At 41.8% G+C, this 20,708-nt stretch overlaps 1 protein-coding gene and 2 pseudogenes across 1 annotated transcript in view; all 3 read right to left on the bottom strand.

The window, feature by feature from the left end:
- LOC115729985 (anthocyanidin 3-O-glucosyltransferase 2-like) overlaps nucleotides 1-7,736 on the bottom strand; it is a 40,845-nt gene extending 33,109 nt beyond the window's left edge. The window contains exons 1-3 of the mRNA XM_048285960.1: nucleotides 7,708-7,736; nucleotides 5,444-5,454; nucleotides 2,537-2,541 (exon numbers count right to left, since the gene is read on the bottom strand). The gene's annotated coding sequence lies outside the window, so the exon portion shown is untranslated. The remainder of the gene's footprint in view (nucleotides 1-2,536; nucleotides 2,542-5,443; nucleotides 5,455-7,707) is intronic.
- LOC115727971 lies at nucleotides 6,204-7,677 on the bottom strand (annotated as a pseudogene).
- A 2,292-nt stretch (nucleotides 7,737-10,028) lies between the features above and the next one.
- The window catches only part of LOC115739219, a 28,713-nt pseudogene continuing 18,033 nt past the window's right edge, over nucleotides 10,029-20,708 (bottom strand).

A 20,708-nucleotide genomic window follows, 5' to 3' on the forward strand; every position in this document is an offset into this window, starting at 1 on the left:
TCCTGGGCAATGCCATCGTGGCCTAACCAGCTATGGGCTATGCAGTCCTTGCTAGATGCGGGCAAGGGCCTTGGCGCTCTTGCTCAAGTTCGGCGAGGCTGCGAAGCTCTCACCTAGGGCAATTGCGACCTTATAATTTAGGCTAAGGCTGCGAGTGAGGCAGGTGGCGGGGCTGCAAAGGCCTCACCCATAGTAGGCGGGACCCGATGGCCTCACCCGGGGCCTTTGAGGCCTGCCGCCTACATCCATCGCCGGTATAGAAAAAAGCAAGGAAAAAAAGGAAAATTGTCAATGTTAATGCCGACCGTATCACATAGGACAATAGGCGTCTACGTCCATATCAGCGATTTTCGGTCAAAATTCGCCGAATGGACTCAATTGGCAAAATTGAAAGGTTTAGAACCGACTTGATAATAGTGCAGTAGATTAAAAAGTTTTTAGACAATTTTTCCTCTTTTTCTCAGTCCCGTCATTTGTCTTCATAAATCCTTAGGTTGCGTTTGGTCATCAGAATTTCTAGTTAGGACATGATTGGATAGGATAGGATAAAAAATCCAAGGATTTCATCATATCCTATCTATTGTTTGGTGAACTACGGATTTAAAGTAGGATAAGCAAAGGCAAGACGCGGCTGAGATCGACTCTATTCTGCTAAAACATCATATGCTTCATAAATTATTCAATAATGAGTTCTAATGAGTGAATTATTGTTGATAAGAGATTTGTACCATCTAAATTTGGGCATAACATCGACATAGCAGACCTCGTAGAATCAAGGGTCTTGATTTGGAGTCAAGCCTTTGAAATTGACCCACTGGCCTTGCTCTTTGTCTTGTTGAGTGAGTAAACGGGTGTTGAACAATCTAGTTATTCATCCTCTTTTCACAAGTTAAAGATGCACTCATACAGGTAATTCAAGAGAGCAACCTTGAAAGTCGATGATCATCCTTGAATTTTTCATAACATGTTGAAATCCCATTAGAATATTTGAAAGGTTCAAGCAGTTAACGAATGAGTCACACCAAACAATTGATTAAAGAATAAAGTCGTGAATATACCCAGCTTTACGATCGGAGACTCCAGCATGGCGTCGCCGGAGAGGCGGCCACGCCGCCACCGAAGAGGTGGCCTAGCACGACGAAGAGGCGGTCCAACGCAGAGGAGAGGTGGTGGTTGTGGGAAAAACCTAGTTCTCCTCATGTCTACTTTCTTGAGAAATCCTATCATGGTCTATCCCACATGTTGCGGAAAACGCCAAGAGATAGGCAAATTCAAGCGCGAAATATAGAAGGATGAAAGTAAAATAACAATGTAAAAACCCAAAATGGGAAAACCACGAGGAGAGAGAGGGATTTTACTATCTTCAATAATGAGTACAAGCATACAATCAAAGATCTAAGGATCTAACAAGAAGAAGTGAAAAACAAAAGATTTCGGGATAGAAGCGAAAAGCTCGGGACAAAAGTAAAACAAGCATTGCAATGTAATGTGCAACATATTTTTTTTATAGCCCCATCTAAAAAAATCCTAAGATAAAGTGTATGATCCAAAATAACCTTATCTCCGACTAGAACTTTATCTTTAATTTGAAAGTCAAACTTAACAAATCTCCACCTTGACTTCAAATTTTCATAAGAACATTTTACCAAACGCCACAAGACTCCTCTCCCTCACCACCAAGAGTGACCACACGAGGCCACCCGCTAAACGGCAGAATCAATGACGCACATGCCTAAGTCTACGTGAGCGTACTCAATGTAAGAAATAATGGATGAACATTCATCAACACCGTCTAAGCAACTCAAATGGTGAGAACACCAATCAAGTCTAAACAATGCTTGAACTTAGTTAAAGGAATTGGTTTGGTCAACATATCTGCCGAATTATCCGTTGTAGATGCTTTCTTCATTGTAACTATACACTTAGCAACCTCATCACGCATAAAATGAAAATAAATGTCTATGTGTTTCGTTCTCTCATGATACATCGTGTTCTTAGTCAACTTAATCGCACTTTGATTAGCGCAAAAGATAACAGAGGCTCCCTTCTGCTTTACCCCAAGTTACGTAACCAAACACTTCAACCAAAGAGCTTCTTTTGATGCTTCCATTGCTGTCATGTACTCTGCTTCAGTGGTAGATAAAGCAACCGCGCCCTAAAAAATAACCTGTCAAAGATCTCCTTTTGTCAAGATCACCTGCATAGTTAGAATTAACAAAGCCAACAACTAAATGCCCTATATCACAAGTCCAATACTTTCACTCGGAGAGATGGCCAAGAGAGAGCCCAAATCCGAGCCCGTTAACATATCCAGTTGAACCCACCTTCACTCAAAAGCTTAAGTCAATAAGTTATGAGGCAACATGGATATATTAACCGCTTCATACCATATTAATTCTCTAATGTGGGATTTCTCTAGCACAACTCACATATACATTCTCATATTAATGACAATGCCATTGGTCGCTCTCATCCTCTTGGCGAGCTCCAGGAACGGTCGGATCGCCTCCTTTAGTAGAACTACGGAGTGTAAAACCTTGGCTGGCAACGGGTTAGTGAAACTTGGAAAGTTCAGCTCACCGGTCCAGTCCTTGAATTCGGTTATGTCCGCGTTATGCTCGTCTTGGAGCGATTGGAGGTGCAGCATCAGGCTGAGGAAGGTAGCGCTTGACAGGAAGAAGACACAGGACGAGACTCCGAACTCGTCCGCCATGTCAATCGTGGTGGCGCAGAACATGTCGAGAACGAACCCCGCAAGCCGCCAGGTCGAGCCAGCCGAGTCGGCAAGCTCGGTGACAGCCCGCCTGACGTGGGGCTTATAGCTCTCGATAAAGCGGGCGAAAAAATTGCTCGAGGAGATCTCGGCGTCGAAGTTCTCTCACATGGGAGGTGGACGAAGCAGATGCGAGGGGCGGCATTTTCTTAATTCTTTTTATTCTCGCCGTTCGATATATATATATATATATATATATATATATATATAGGATAGCAAGAAGGGAAATGACGTCATGGCTTTGCTGTACTAAGTGACTTTTTGGAGTGCTCTTCACATTATTGGCAAGACTTGATCAATTTTATAAGATAAGTCCATGCGCACCTAATACATGAGATGAATATAAAATAGGTTTGGTAGGCCATTTGCTCCTTTCTTTCTCAGCAATGCTTTTCTCGTACGTTGTATTTCCTAAAAATTCCTAAACTTTAGATTCAGTCTCATATCTATAAACTTGGATTTTTAAGATATTCAATACTCAAGTTTTCCCGAAGTGGTTATTTTGTCTCGGAAAAAACCCCAAAATTTAGGTCTAGTCCCGAGCAGAAGCAGAAGATCTAGATACTTGAATTGACCTTCACTTTTGAACTAAGGGATTTCAAGCACACGTACCCGCTCGAAAATGAGCTGATCACGTGAGATCCAACCAAGAGAGCTGGCTACGAATTGCCTTATTCAAGGCTCTCCAACTCGCTCATACATAGTTGGCTATGATCTTTGGCTTGCTCTTTCCATAAACCTCCATGAACTTTTTTTTCTTGAAAAAAAAAACCCAAAATTTTAGTACAATCCCAAATCTATCACTAATTTATTTTGTCTAAAAAAAAGCAAATTTTCAATATATTATCAAATCTACCCCATGGTCCAATCCCAACTTGATATGACATTTCCTCGATAAGCAACTCGCGTTAGCTAAGTAATGGGATGATAGATACAGACCAAAGTGGCATTTTCACGTGGATATTAAGTCTACACCAATAAAGGAATTCTAAAAAATGAAGCTGTTCTAGGATATGAAAATTAGGGACGATCAATGGTAATTTCTGGACAGAGGGCTCATGGAGTATATTTGAGGTTAGATTAAAACTCTGTCAATTTTTGTAGACAAAACAATTGGGATAGATTTGAGACTACACCTAAAGTTTAGGATTTTACCGAGATAGAAAAAAATTGGGGGCAAATTTGGGATTGAACCTAAAATTCCAAATTTATTCTGAGACAAAAAAAGTTCGAGCCATATTTGGGACTTAACCTAAAGTTGAAGATTTTTTTAAGGATTTAGGCCGCTGAAAAATTGTCCAATAGTCTTAAATCGGGAAAATTACCAAAAAAATAATAAATTTATTGCATTTTTACTAATTCCATCATTAACTTTTTAATTGTACCAATGGAGTCATAAACTTTTTCACCTGTTATCAATTGAGTTCATTCAGTCAATTTTAGTTGGAAATTGCTGGCGATCCTTGTTTAGATAAATATTTCACAAAAATATTTCTGCAGATTAGATGAGCATAGTGACAAATTGCCACAAATCATATTGAATTTAGCTGAGCATAGGTGACAAATCACAAGAAGTGCATAAGGGATCTTTTCTCGTATATGAATGATGTTCTCTCTCTCTCTCTCATGTAGGGAGTCATCGTGGCAACCTTCTTTTTTTTTTCTTTTCGATGCACAGGAGATTATCAAGCGACTTAAGTCATCAATCTCATCGCTATATAAATTTGACAAAAGACTCGTCAAATCAACCATCCGCGATGAATCAGTTCATTACGTACTAGTTTAGGGACTTTGCTAATATAACAGCATTTGAGTGGCTATAAGAATAACATATCGTGGATCACAATTTGTTGAAGGAATGGATCAAACAATAATTTTTAATTATTTTTTTATGGCTCACAACATGTTGTCGATCTCCCAAGAGACAAAAAACTATCACATAAGCATCTTCCACAAATGTTTCACATGCTTATTTTCACGTTATTCCTACATTGTGATAGATTTATATTCTTCGCATTGTTACAAGTCAAGTGTAAGCTAATTTTTTTAATATTTCATATGTCGTGCTTTTGAAGGAGGCCCCATTTGTTCAATAGGTGCGATTGGCATTCTCAACCATTCAAAGTGACCAAGTATTTTAAAATGAAACATTGGAGAATTCACTAGCGTAAACAAAATTTTAATTACACGAGAGCTTTACCCTTGATTTGATGATTTTGATCAATCTCTAACTCACCATCAAATTTCGATCAATCTTGGACTCGTTTTGTGGTTGAACATTAATCTAAAATTTTCATGTTAAAGACGACTTTAATGAATACAAATTGATCTAGCACGATGAAAGCAACTTTCTTTTTTGTAATTCAACATGCATACACCAAGAACTGCTCTATCATAGCAGTCACCTAAATCAAGCCTTATTATTCAAGATATCCTTGATCAAACAACCCAAAGACAAGTAGGAAGAGCCACCCTCAATCAACGCAAGCTTGAAATGACTAGTTTGAACTCTACGGACGCTCATTTCAAGTGAGTCCAAAGTCATTTCAAATCTAACTCTACATACTTAACAGGCAAACTCGCCTCCGACCTAAAAGATGGACAAAAATAGAGGTACGAACCGGCTCCAAACAGAGTAGTTCAATCCGGTTCCAAAAGTGCGCAACAAACTTCAAAGTTTTACCTAGTGCTTCGAAACGACATTGATTTGGCATCGTAGATTGCTAAACCGGTCGATTTCCCTATCTTTTCTATCATTCTTTCTTTTGCCGACTCTTCCCTCTCTTTTTTCTTCTCTTTATTTTCCTATGAGCTAGCTACAGAAGGAAATAAAAATGGCTCAGGGCTTGAGTCTCTTGGGCCTGAATTCCTCCTTTCTTTTGGAAGGCCCATTTGCTATACTGGGCACACTAGGCGAGGTGAGACACGGCGAGCGAGCGAAGCTCTGCGACGGCTTATCAGATGTTGGGTTTGTGGCTCCCGGCGAAGTGACTGAGGGAAGCTCATTGCGGTGGAGGTAAATGAAGTGGTGGAGGGTGGCGATAGACGTGGCGGGAGCGACTCGATCCGAGAGTCGATCTCAGAGTTTTGATCTAGAAGGAGGCTACATGTGTTCAGGAGATGCAATTGCCATTCTTCACCATTTAAAGTGACCACATATTCTAAAATGAAGCATTAGGGCAAACATGACTTGTGTAAATAAAACTTAATACAAAAGACCTGATCGACTTTTGATTTAACGATTTTAATTACCAAGTCTCTCGATAACAATTAAATCAAGAGAGGATATAACCGATTGCGTTAGCGGTGTATGCTGGATTTACTCTTTCAAAGTCCTTGCCGACCCAATATTTAGAGAGAATTTCATTTTCTAAAATGCCCACATCAAGCTGACTTTTACGAGGACAAATTGAGTAAGCAACAGTTTTTGATTCGATGTGCATATACCAGAAATGTTAAAGATTCCAACCATGGTAATAATTTGAATCAAGGCATATTAGTCAAGATGTCCTCAATCAAACGACCCAAAGACAAATAGGAAGAGCCACCCTCAACCGATGCTTTCCTACTCTTCTTGCTCGCCTCCTCCACCTTCTTCCGCCACTCATTACTGCCCTCTTCCATTAACTTTCGTATTCGACCTTCTATTTCTTCTGCCGTCACGACGTCGCTCTGTATCCCGAGATCCCTCCTGTAGTCCATCTGGATCTCTATCGCGAGGCTCAACTCCACAACCAGTTGGAATGCGTTGAGCTGTTGCTCTGCATACAGGGGCTACGTCACCACCGCCATGCCAAATCATATGCTCTCCAAGGTGGAGTTCCATCTGCAGTGCGACACAAATCTCCTGATCCCCGGGTGAGCCAGGACCACAGCCTGCGGGGCCCACCCAATCACTTTCCCGACACCGGCTGTCCGGTCTAACAACCCCTCGGGCAAGACCTCCGAGCGCGCGGTAACTCAATCATGCCCTTCTACGACGGTCGCCTTAGGGACCATAGGAAGCGGTGCAGCACGCAGGACATCTCCTACACCTGGTCCTCGTCGAAGCTCCCGTTGCCCCCGAAGCACAAGAAAACCACCGAGGAAGGCGGTTGCTCGGCGTGCCACTCCATGATGTCATCGCCTTGATAGCCACCATAAGCCTTCTCTTAAGTCTCACCATTCAGATTCAGTATGGGTCCCACGGGGTACGCCACGGGGTCCCCGAGGCCCGCCAAGGACCTCAACGCAAGCGGTTCAGGCTCGTCAAACGTATTTACGACAATGCCCTTGGTCGCTCTCATCCTCTTGACGTGCTCAAGGAACGGTCGGACCCACCCCTTTATTAGAACTACGGAGGATAAAACCTTGGCTGGTAATGGATTCGTGAAGCTCGGGAAGTCCAGCTCACCGGTCGAGTCCTTGAATTCGGTTATATCCACGTGGTGCTCGTCTTGGAGCGACTGGAGTTGCAGCATCAGGCTGAGGAACGCAGCGCTCGACGGGAAGAAGACATAGGATGGGACTCCGAACTCGTCCGCCAGGTCAATCATGGTGGTGCAGAACATGTCAAGGACAAACCCCGCAAGCCGCCAGGTCGAGCCAGCTGAGTCGGCGAGCTCGGTGACAGCCCGCTCGACGTGGGGCTTGTTGCTTTCGATAAAGTGGGTGAAAAAATTGCCCGAGACCTCTGTGTCGATGTTCTTACGTGGGAGGTGGACGAAGGGGATGCGAGGGGCGGCCAGGGAGGAGGCGAGTGAGTTTGTGTATGAGTCGACGTCGGAGTTGTACGGAAGCTTCCTAACAAGGACAGTGACAGAGAGGCGGGAGTCGCGGTCGACGAGGAGCTTCGCCATCTCGACCATCGACACCAGATGGCCCATGACCGGGATCAGGACGAACATGAGCTCGGCACGGGTCATGGCGATGGCGATCGCGGAGGAAGATGCATTGTGGTTGGAAAAGACGGTGATGAATCTGGAGGCTTTGTATGTTGATTATAGTCTTTCCGTGTTTTAAGGTGGGGAAGATTCTTGGTTTAATACTTCTCCTTCTCGCGGCAATTTTGTAATTCTTTTTTATTTTCTTTGTTCGATTTCATTTATTCTATTATTTGAGAAATTTGGCTTTCTTTATTTGTACGGAACTAGAAAGAAGGGAAATGACGTCATGGCTTCGCCGGATGCAGTCAACGGGAGGTGTAGTTTGACTACGCACGGTACTTACTTCTTAGTAACTTTTGAATGCTCTTCACATTATTGGCAAGACTCGATCAATTTCATAAGGTCAATCCACGTGCACCTGATGCATGAGATGAACATGTAATTCGTTGGGTCTGAAAAGTTATCTAAAAAATTCTAAATAAAAAAAATTACTAAAAATTTTTTAAATTAATTACACTTTTACCAATTCAATCGTAAACTTTTTAATTGTGTTAATTGCGTCATAAAGATTTTCACGTTAAGTCAATTAAGTCCATTGGGTCAATTTTGGCCGAAAATTGCTAGCGCAAGTGGCGACCATCCTTATTTAGATAAATATTTCACAAAAATACTTTCTGCAGATTAGGTGAGCATAGTGTAGATATTCAATTGAGCTGAGCATAGGTGACAAATCACAAAAAAGTGTTAAAGGGGTCTTTTCTCATTCTGAATGATGTTCTCTCTCTCTCTCATGTTGGGAGTCATCGTGGCAACCTTCTTTTTTTTCTTTTCGATGTGCAGGCGATTATTAAGTGGCTTAAGTTATCACTATATGAATTTGACAAAACACTCGACAAATTATCAGAAAAAAAATCCTAAATTTATTGTAACTATAGCAATTTAGTAATAATTTTTTTGATTCAGTTCTAAACTTTTTGCATTTGTAGCAATTCAATCCATTTGAACCGTCAGCGGCGACGTGGCATCGCCGGTGCTACGTGTATAATTTTGAGTAGTATTTTTTAAAATTTTTCCTTTCCTTTATCCTTTTTTCTTTTCTTTTTGTCTTTTTCTTTTCTTTCCCACTTTGGCCGGCAAGGGATGCCAGAGCTCGCTGGCCATTGGGCAAGGGCTTTGCAGCCCTCCATTGGCTCGCCTAGGCGGGACAGAGGCCATGGCAGCCGTGGGTGACGGTGGCCATGGCCTCGCTAGCCCCGAGCATGACCGCTAAGCCCTCGCCGACCACAGGGAGAAAGAAAAAATAGACAAAAAGGAAAGAAAAAAAGGAAAAAGAAAAGAAAAATAAATAAATACAAAATAAAAAAAATATAAAAATATTATTTTTTAACCACTATAAAAATATTATTTAAAAAGTCCACATCAGCTCCGCCTCGTCAAATGGGCTGAATTGGCACAAACGCAAAAAGTTTAGTACTCGAATTGGTAAAAAAAAAAGTTTATGACTTAATTAGTACAATTGCAATAGGTTTAGGAATTTTTTGGTAATTTTTCTTAAAAAATTTGCATACATATTTTCACGTTATTCATACATTATGATAGATTATATTCTTCGAATCAAGTGTATGCTAAATTTTTTCATAGTTCATATGTCGTGCCCCATTTCAAGAGGTGCAATTGACATTCTCAACCATCCAAGGCGAACAAGTACTTTAAAATGAAACATTGGAGCATTCCCTAGTGTAAATAAAACTCAAAAACTCTACACAAGAGTTTTAATTTACCCTTGATTTGATAATCTTCGATTAATCTCTCCCTCTCCATCAAATTTCGATCAGTCTTGGACTCATTATGTGGTTGGACATTAATATAAAATTTTCGCGTTAAAGATGACTTTAATGAATGCAAATTGATCTAGCACAATGAAAGCAACCTTTTTCTAATTCAACATGCATACACGGAGAACTGCTATATAATAGTAATCACCTAAATCAAGCCATATTATTCAAGGTGTCCACAATCAAACGACCCAAAGACAAGTAAGAAGAGCCACCCTTAACTAACGCCATCCTACTCGTCTTACTCACCTCCTTCACCTTCTTCCTCCTCTTCCCCACCTTCTCGCCCTCCATTAACTTCCTTATTCCACCCTCTATTTCACTGCCGTCACGACGATGACGACATGGCTCCCAATCTAAAATCCCTCATGTATTCCATCCTGATCTCTGCCGCGAGGCTAAGATTCACCACCAGCTCGAATGCATTGAACTGTTGCTCTGCGTACAGGGGCCACGTGGCTATCGGCACGACGAACCATGTGCTCTCTAGAATCGAATTCCATCCGCAATGGGACACAAACCCCCAATTGCTGGGTGGGCTAGGACTGCAACGTGCGGGGGCCACCCAATCACTCTCCCGACACCTGCCGTCCGGTCCAAGAACCCCTCCAGCCAGACCTCCGCAAGGTCCACATAGTCACGCAGGATCTCAACCTCCACTTGCCTTGGCAATTTGAGATTTTTTGGGTTCCCCGGTTTTCGTAGGTTATTTCTTTTCTTTATCATTTGTGCAGAGGTCTCATTTACTATTGTTTATTTGTTTATTGATTTGATAAATAGTAGGATTCGTGCTCCAAGAAAATTGGAGAAGAATTTTGGGATGGTGGTTTTCCTCAGTTAGTCAAGATTCCTTCTTTGATGAGATTGTAACGAATGATTATTGCTGACATTCCAAAGAAAGCCATCCCGTCTTGATAATCGTTTCTCGGATGTTGTAATAGCCCTCTCATCTCGATGACCGCTTCCTGAGCCCACATTGAACCGATTAGGGTCCGGTCCTTCACAAGCCACGCTAAAAAGAGGGTCGTGCTCCAATTCTCTCAATGGATAATTTGGAAGCTCGTCCTTTATTAGCCAAATCCTCGAACAAATTACTTAGTTAGGACCATCCGTGAGTTAATCTTTTACTTACAAGTAACATCACAGGTTAATTCTCCTCTCTTTTATGGTCCAAGATGGTTGCCATGGGAATTAATTGAATCAATTCTCTCCTTTCTCCACTGACTACAATAAGCATGAGTTTATAAAAGAAATTTTCATAGAAAGGACTTAACTAGTGACATACGGGGTACCATGTACTAGTCTTTGTTTTCTTTCTTCTTTTGAAAATTGAAACCTCAATCTCGCTTAAAGATAGCGATCTTTGAGTCTTTTCCATGGATTGACGACGAGAAGTACAAATTTTCCTGATGATTAGGAAAGTGTTCACTCATTTTGCAACAAGGAAAATCTTTCACCGAAATTCGTTCTTCGATTTTTATTAAGAGGGTTCTGTGTTCAACTATCGATGGAAATTTTAGCGAGAACAAGGAACAACGCGGATATGTGGAAATGAATTGGAAGTAGATGAACTGAATGAGTACTTGAGATCAACACGGGTTTGAACTACGTTACAATGCTCCTAGGAAAGCAGTAAATAGCTGGGAGTTAAACTTGGGTTGCAAAAAACTGAAAGTGCAGGAAACTTGAAATGCGTTGAAAGCTAAATTGTAGAAGACATTGAGTATTTTTTGCATGAGTTGTTGATCAGCCTCCTTCCTCTTCTCTTCTAAGTATTTGTATCTTCTCGCATCTCATAACCGTCCCGTCGGTTATTCTCTTATTTTCAAACCTTGAATCTTGGCGCTTTCAATAGATGCCCCTTTTACCCATGTTCCTCACTTTCTTTGTTCGCCAAAACTTGATCCTTAACTACCCACATGATTTTGAATTTGAATCTTGATAGATAACTTCCCATGATCTGCTCAAGCCCATTACTTCCGTTTCCTGCTCGTAAATTTAACTTAGTTGACTCATGGTTCTCTTTAATCCTATAACTCTCTATCGTTGCTGGCCTTCTGTAGTTTTCGGGACATTCCCAAATCATGACCACCCTGCCAAATCTCCAAACTACTCAATAGTCCTGCTCCCCCACTTCCCGAATATCGGGTTTAGCCTCTTTGCCACTTTCGGTATCTTGCGGTCAACTTATAGACTTCGAGAAGTGGTTCATAGCTCCCGATTTGCCGAATTCGGGACATAATGACACCGACGCCCACTCGGCATTCGTGCTCATTCTTATTCTAGTGTCAACAAATGCCCCCTTTTAAAAGAATTAAAAGAATAAACATCAGAAATAAAGAGTCACTCCCTTTTTGCTTCAACCGCCATCTCGTTGCCTCGTTTTGCACGCTTGGTTTTTCAACCCTTTTCGAATCAATCTGATATATAGACGGCTATCCCCACGCAATCCGACCTCTCGCCTTCAAATCTATCCTTTCGAAATTCATCTTCTTAGTCATTCTCGTGCCCTTTTCGCTTTCTCTGCAACCTTACTCCGTGTTTGTCCAAACTCCATGGCTCCCAAGGCTCAAGCCCCTTCCTTTTCCACATCCAATGCCCTAAATCAATATCGTCTATTCGGGGACTCTGACGATTTCAAAGTTGAACGGCATCCGTTCGCGGTGCAAAACGATTATGAGGATTCCTACATCTTCAGCCCCGCGGTCTACAACCATTTTTCTGTTCCCAAGTGCCTCTCCAGTTTCTTCCCACGCCATCAAACCGAGGTACTCCAAATCCATGATTCGTCCATCTTGGCTTACAACTAGCACTCTCGCCCTTCTCGTCTTAGGGCTTTTTCTGATTTCGAACCAAATTTTTACCAATGGTACCTTCGACCCCTTCCTTCCAAGAGCTCTCTTTGGGATGAGCTTCTGATCCATAATACCTTGCGTCTTGTTGTTTTAATTATCATCTAAATCACGGGCTAATTAGTGCGTTGTCCTATTTTTGATCTTCTTCTACCAATTGCTTCTTTTTCCCTTTCTCTCCGATGTCGGTAACCTTGCTTGACATCTATCGCCTCACCGGTCTCGGTCCTTTAGGCATGCACCCGTCGATTTTGTCTTCTTTAGATTCTCGCTCGGGGCTCGGTAAGTTATCCGACTCTGAGTTGGCTTACTGAGCCTTTATCGTTAAGTATTTTAGGAAGGAAGATGCGGTTACCGATGAAGAACACACTGCCTTCCTTTTGTATTGGCTCAGTAAATTCCTCTTATGCCATCCTATCGTTAGAGTTTCCAAAGACTTCTTTGCCATAGCTTCTGCTTTAGCTTCGGGAACTTAGCCGGCCCTAGGCAAAACCACTCTAGCCTTACCGTATTGAGGCTTAGGCCATGCTGCTTCTTCTATCATTTCGGATGAAACCGGTGGAGTTTATAGTGGTCATCTCTAGATTCTCCAAGCATGGGCATCCTTTTGATTCCCTTCTTGGTTTTTTGAGGACCAAGTCATCCAGCCTCTCTCTATTTCCATCTTGAATCATCCTGTCTATCCAGCTCTAGGCAGAGAATTAGTCCTCGTTTAGAGGGGCGGTCTTCGTATCTTCGGTATTTTCTTTCTCAAATCCTCTCTACCGAAGGGAAGCAGCCTTCTTTCTGCCCTTTTCTCACTTCTCAATTTAGGTCATATCTTCCTTCTTTTCATAAAAACAAGAGTGATTTCTGGCGGTTAGTCTTGACCTCTGTTGATCTCCCCGTAAGGTTTTTCACAAAGGGTAGATTCGTCGCTAGATTCGAAATCTATTCTCCCCAATATTGTGCTAGACAATTTGGGTTGATTCAAGGGGTTCTAATCCCGGCTCTCTATACTTTTTCCTTTTCTTCTATCAATAAAGCCTTCTGTAAACTGGGTGACAGTCAAACCTTCGCGAAACCGACCACACTAATCGGTACATCTACCACTTGTTTCGTGTTACCAAATTTTCTACACATCCCGATCGCTCTTCGGTAGAGTTCGACTACTGGTGGAAGGACTATCGAAATGATGTATTCTTAGAGCACCTGGACATGGTCCTTCTGAAGATAAAGGACGTGGTTCCTCCCACACTTCCCAAAGCGATCGAAGATGACTACACACCTTCTGCTGAACCGACAAAGCCCATCAAGGGTTATCTACCTCTTCTTCTTCCAATATGTATCTTCATTCAGTATTTAGTTCTGCATCTAACCATCTACTTTTACAGCAAGTAAGAAGAGAAAAATTTTGGAACCGCTTGCTCCAGTGAAGGTGCCGAAGAAGCCTGCAACCAAAAGAATTTATGTTTGGCCTTCAGAACCATCTCCCGAAAGCTCTCCACTAATGAGCTCATCTCCCGAGCCTACGCTTTGGGCCATGATGAAGCCGCGCACTCTAAAGGGTAACTTTACGTTTGTACCCAGTTTTTTACGGTCATAAGTGTATTTGCCAATGCTGACTTGTATTTTTTCAACTAATTCGGACACTCTTAAGACTTATAAGTCCAATGTAGTATCCCTCACTTCACCTCCGGCCATGGCTTCTTCTATCAAGGCAACGACTCCCGATCCTGCTTTGGTGATTCCTACTTCCTCAACAGAGATTCATCTGAGTCGGTATAATCCCAGCCTTCCGGCCTTGAGGAAAATGCGCCAGCAAAGGATCCCTTTCCTCCTTCAATCATTGGTACACCTTCCTCCCTTCCTCTGGGAGTTGAAACCAAGGAGAAGAGCTCGTCCCTTACCCCAGGTGACGAATCGTCTTACGCCCCTCTTTCGGGATCCGAGGAGAATCAACTTCCAGCTCCGATTGGTAAGTTATGTCCTTTCTTTGTTTCTTCAAGTGCTTCTTGTATTATTGGTTAATGTATATATTTACATTTGTAGACATTGATGAGCCTCCACCTACACCAAAGAAAATTCTAATTCTTGATGGTGAATTTCTCGAAGGCCCATCAACCGTGTCACCACCTCTTGCCCCTCCTTCCACAATCGTCCCGCCCCCTCAAGGAGCTCATGTCGTAGCTAATTCATCCGCTCCTCCTACTCCTTCTGCAACTAAGGCGGCACCTTTATCAAAGGAGGAGAGAGCCAAAATGAAGAGGATACTACTCACTGATCTTCCTTGCTCCTCTGCTATCGACCATCCTTCAGAGTCCCTCGATCCATCATCACTCTCCGACGTCCCCAGGCATATAGCCAAAGCCAAATGGAAAGAACTCCTTGAGCTGTTGGAACCTGGTTATGGGAAGTTGATCAATGACTCAAAAAGGGAATGCCAAGCGAGGGCTCTCTTTCGGGAAGTATGTTATGGTAATCCTTCTTTCATGTTGTCTAAAGATTTCTAGGACAAGAGTGACCTCTTCGCTATTGGCTTTGTGGATGCCGTGAATAGCATTAGAGTCAACCTCGATCACCTTCCTCATCTCCTCTTCGGGGAACAATGGGGAGTGACCATTCAAGATGAACTGGCCCGCAAGCGTGAAGATGCTTGTCTTTTCTACGATAGTTATAAAGCTAAAGAGAGCAAAATTCATCGCTTGATAGAGAGGAAAGCAGAGCTGAAGAGAGTAGAAATTCAAATAGCGGAACAAGAGGTTACAGTGGACAACCTTTGTCCTGCGGTCAGGCGGAAACTAGAGAGGTGTCGGGAGCTGGAGAAAGAGTACGATTCCACAAATAGAATAGTCAAGATCCATGAGAAGAAAAGGGCTGCAATCATGGAGGAGAACTTTAGGCTAGAGTCTGAATCGCACTCATTTGTAAACGAAGCTAAGGCTTTGTTAGCTAAATGGAAATGAAATGAGCACTCCTTTCTTTGACTCCGACACTTGCCGAATTTTATCTTTGCCTTCTTTTAATTTGTTTAACTTCCAAAGAGTAATAAACATCCCAACGATGAAGCTTCCCAATGCCACGCTCTACCAAATCTAACTGTTTGATCATCTTGACTAATTATCAAATACAACGCTCATCCGACTCTCGCTCCATTTTGAAGTGCTTGGAAAGACACAATGCCGCGACTTCCATAATAAAACCAACAAGAAGGTTGAAGCACTAACCCCTCTTCACGTTTCTCCTCTTGACGTGATTGACAATAACATCCATAACCGTTTCTCCACATGCACGAACCACGTTCCTCCACTTTATTCCACTTTTTCAGAAATAATCTTGGACACGACGTGGAGTAGATTCTACCCATTGCTCGCGCTATATCTTCCATCCTTACCCCTTCCAATCAACTTCCACATTGACCATTCTGGATATCCTAATCTTCCTTGATTGCTACTGATTTGCTTGCTATGTCTTCGCATGGTTCCTCATCTCATATTCCTCTCTGGCCTCATCCAAGGGAACATTTCCTAACTCATTGAGGTAACAATCTCACTAGACACCAATTCGTGTTCTGTTTGAATTTGAGAACCGATCCCTTTTTCTTCTTGCAGAATTCACTTCTTGTAGCCGGGTACCCACCGACGATCGTTCTTTGTGGAGGCGGTTACACAAACTATTGTTGCAAGGGTATCATGGCTTGCTGCTAAACCGTGAACAGAGAGTGGAAGTCACCGAACTAGCGGACATATTCAGGTCCAAAGTGTTTCTATCCGTGGACTCCTATTTCTTAGATTTAATATGGGAATTATGCTCTCTTTCCCGCCAGACTGGATGAATTTAGGTACAATATGGAGGAAATCTGGAGCCTTGAACCTTCAATTGTTGAAGCCGGTGTTCTTGAATCTCGGATAATGGAAAGAAGAATATGCTTGGGCTAAGGATGCTTGTATTCGATCTAAGCATGAGATCGACATGGCATTCAACCTTCTCAATTTCCTTTCCAATCTTATCCAGGATGGAAGCAGAGCACGGTTGTTGGAAGAAGAGATACTTCGTGCTGAGACCTTGGGTGAACTCCTATCGAGTCGGTATCGCCAACCGGTTCGAGATGTCAGGGAAATGTTTGAAGTTCTTCAAATCCATTCACATCGGCTAATGCATCTTGAGGAGTGCCAATCTGAACTTCAACATGATCTTCAATTACATTCCAATCTTGTAACAAAGAACTCTAAACCGATCAAAGATTTGAGAACTTTTGTAATTAAGATTGGAATGCACTTTCACTTTTCATACCGAACTTAATTCCCTTGCATTTCCCAGATTGACGGATGATATTTCTTCGGGAATCTTCCATTAATAGAACGAGACAACTCCTTTCAATTAACATCCATCAGCCTATATGCATTTCCACCGAATGTTTCGGTAACTATTTAGGGTCATTCCCAATTCGAGGACCACTTACCGAATTCTCTATCTTGGTCATTGAGTGATAGAATTGCTTTCCATGTTAAATCTCAATGACAAACCGCTTAACTTTGACCTTCTTGTTAAAAACCTGAGATACCCTCTTCTTTTGCGCAATCAATTGATCTAAAGCATCTGCACGAACTTCATCCAACTCGTCCAAATTTATATGCATCCAATCTTTATAATCTTTATGCAACATTTCACTTTGTAACTGGACTGCAACATTTCACTTTGTAACTGGACTCTTAAGGATCGTACAATTATCTCCATCGGGTAACACCGCTTCTTGTTCATATGTTAGCATGTATGGACCGACACCGGTGCTTGATCTTTGCGAGGTTTGGTACGCCCATAATATCGTTGATAGTAAAACATCCCACTCTCTTGGGTTCTCCTCCAAATGCTTTTTGATCAATCCCACCACCACTATTTGATTGGTGGCTTTTGCTTGTCCATTCGCCTTTGGATAATAAGGTGTTGAATGCATCAATTTGATCCCTCTTAATCAAGCGAACTCCACAACCTCACTTCCGGTAAACACTGTCCCTTGATCTGCTGTGATGGACTCGGGCAAATCAAAACGATGAATAATATTCTCCTAAAGAAACTTAATTATTGTCCTCTGACTAATGTTCTTATATGGGATTGCTTCTACCCATTTTGTAAAGTAATCCGTAGCCAGAAGAATAAAACTATGCTTATGAGAAGAAGATGGATAGATCTTGCCTATTATGTCCATTGCCCAACCCCCGAACGACCATGTCTTTATAATGGGATGGAGTTCAAGAGCAGGGACATGTTGTAGTGGTCCATGTTTTTGACACGAATGACATGCTCTGCATAATCAATACAATCCTGCATTATTGTTAGCCAAAAATATCCATATCTTTTTAACAGCCACCTCATCTTAATCCCAGCTTGATGCGCTCTACATATGCCCTCGTGTGCTTCTGCCATGACCAATTTTGCATCATCCTCACATAAACATCGCTGTAATGACCCATCCGAAGATTTCCGATACAACTCTTCTTCTACTATCACGTACTTCTAGGCTTGTCTCCTCAACTTTTGGTCTCTTGAATCAAGATTTCTCAAGTATTTTATGATAGGCTGTCTCCAATCTTCTTCTAGGTCTGCCTTCACGACCGCTATCGATATCTCTCTTTGTTCAATGGAAGGTACCGATAGTACAATGGTGGTTGCAAAACTTGCCAATTCTTTTGATATTTTATAGCCCGAAGCCAATTGTGCTAACTCGTTGGCTTCAAATTTTATTTTTCTTTTGACATGGACTATGTCATAACCCTTAAACCGAACCGAAAGCTTCTTGGCTAAATAATAATAGCTAATCGGATTTTCATTTGAGCATTGATACTCTTTTTTTAATTGCTTAACTACCAACCGTGAATCACCTAAAATCTTGACAAATTGCGCTCTTAGATCAATTAATATCCCTAGGCCTATTATCAATGCTTCTGTTCGCTCGTTTTGCAACAAGGAAAATCTTTCACCGAAATTCGTTCTTCGATTTTTATTAAGAGGGTTCCGTAGTTCAACTATCGATGGATATTTTAGCGAGAACAAGGAACAACGAAGATATGTGGAAATGAATTGAAAATAGATGAACTGAATGAGTATTTGAGTTCAACACAGGTTTGAACTACGGTACAATACTCCTAGGAAAGCAATAAATGGCTGGGAGTTAAACTTGGGTTGTAGAAAATCGAAAGTGCGTGGGAAGCTAAATTGTAGAAGACATTGAGTGTTTTTTGCATGAGTTGTTGATCTACCTCCTTCCTCTTCTCTTCTGAGTATTCGTATCTTCTTGCATCTCATAACCGTCTTGTCAATTATTCTCTTATTTTCAAACCTTAAATCTTGGCGCCTTCAATAATTGCTCCTTTTACCCATGTTCCTCACTTCCTTTGTCCGCCAAAACTTGATTCTCAATTGCCCACATAATTTTGAATTTGAATCTCGATAAATAACTTCCCATGATCTGCTCAAGCCCATTACTTCCGTTTCCTACTCGTAAATTTAACTTAGCCGACTTATGGTTCTCTTTAATCCTATGACTCTCCATCGCTGGCCTTTTGTAGTTTTCGGGATGTTCTCAAATCATGACTACCTTGTCAAATCTCCAAATTACTCAATAGTCCTGTTCCCCCACTTGTAGAATATCGGGTTTAGCCTCTCTGTCACTTTCGGTATCTCGCGGTCGGTTTACCGACTTCGGGAACTGGTTCGTAGCTCCCGATTTGTCAAATTCAGGATATAATGGCGGTTGGCACTAACGCCCACTCGGCATTCGTGCTCATTCTTATACTAGTGTCAACAAAGGCCCCCTTTTAAAAGAATTAAAAGAATAAACATCGAAAACAAAGAGTCGCTCGTTTTTTGCTTCAACCGCCATCTCGTTACCTCACTTCGTGCGATTGCCTTTTCAACCCTTTTTGAATCGGTTCGATATATAGACAGCTGTCCCCACGCAATCCGACCTCTCGCCTTCAAACGTGTCCTTTCGAAACTCATCTTCTTCGTCGTTCTCATGCTCTTTTTGCTTTCTCTGCAACCTTACTTTGTGTTTGTCCAAACTCTATGACTCCCAAGGCTCAAGCCCCTTCCTTTTCCGCATCTGATGCCTTAGATCAATACCATCCGATCGGGGACTCTGATGAATAGCATATGTTCGCGGTGCAAAACGATTATGAGGATTCCTACATCCTCGGCCCCGCGGTCTACAACCATTTTTCTGTTCCTAAGTGCCTCTCCAGTTTCTTCCCATGCCATCAAACCGAGGTATTCCCAATCCATCATTCGTCCATCTTGGCGTACAACCGGCACTCTCGTCCTTCTCGCCTTAGGGCTTTTTCTAATTTCAAACCAATTTTTTACCAATGGTACCTTCGACTTCTTCCTTCCAAGGGCTCTCTTTGTGATGAGCTTCTGATCCATAATGCCCTGCATCTTTGTTGTTTTGATTATCATCCGAATCACGGGCTGATTAGTGCGTTATCCTGTTTTTGGTCGTTTTCTACCAATTGCTTTTATTTTTTGATTTATCTCAATTTCAAAATAACATTGAATATTTTTATATAGTTCAAGGACTAAATTGAACACGTACTAACTCGGTTAAATTCTTTTGAACACGGAGAAATTCAAGACTCAAGTAAATATACATAAAGAAAAAAAAACTTATTTACGAAATCTCATTTTCCCGATCCACTATACGAGAATATATGGAAAAACAAGTCAAAAACTCCGAAAACTAACATTCCTTTAATTATCTAAATTGTCTAGAGAACTGATAGAATCAAAATCGATCTGACATCATCATCCTCTTGTTTGCTCGAAAACCACGATGTATCATCAACCCATTTACCAAATCCGATCAATTTAATTTTGTTCTGTTGCATAAATCAAAACTATTTTTTTTTCTGTTCAAAAATGAAAGGAAAAAGAAGAGGGGGGGGAAGAAGTAGATGGAGTGGTCGTAGGCTGTAGGCCATAGTTTTTTGGCTGCGGAGGTTTTAGAAAGAGGAATCTGAGGGGCACCGGGAGTATCAGGAGTGAATTAATTAGAAGAAACTGTTGTCGTCTAAGTTTGTATAAACAGAAATAAGATTGAAAGACTAACCTTTAGCCAATGTAAAACGAGAACGCAGAAGATTGATTCGAGCCCAACAAATGTCGTTGTGTCCTTAAGACAAATTTGTCCCTTCAATTTCGTACCCGAGGACGTTGGACAATTGTCTCCCAAGATAGAACGGATCGCGTTCCTCCGAAGTGGTACTTTTTCAAAAGACTCCAACGAACGTAACTTTGTAGGATTATCGCACAAAATGTATGAGGGAAAAACAGGTATGCAAGTTCCGGAAGAAACCGAAAATGTATGCTCAGGAAAAAGAAAACGTGTCCCGAAATGGCCTATTTGAGG

Source organism: Rhodamnia argentea, chromosome 10 (assembly GCF_020921035.1).
Source record: "Rhodamnia argentea isolate NSW1041297 chromosome 10, ASM2092103v1, whole genome shotgun sequence".
NCBI lineage: Eukaryota > Viridiplantae > Streptophyta > Magnoliopsida > Myrtales > Myrtaceae > Rhodamnia > Rhodamnia argentea.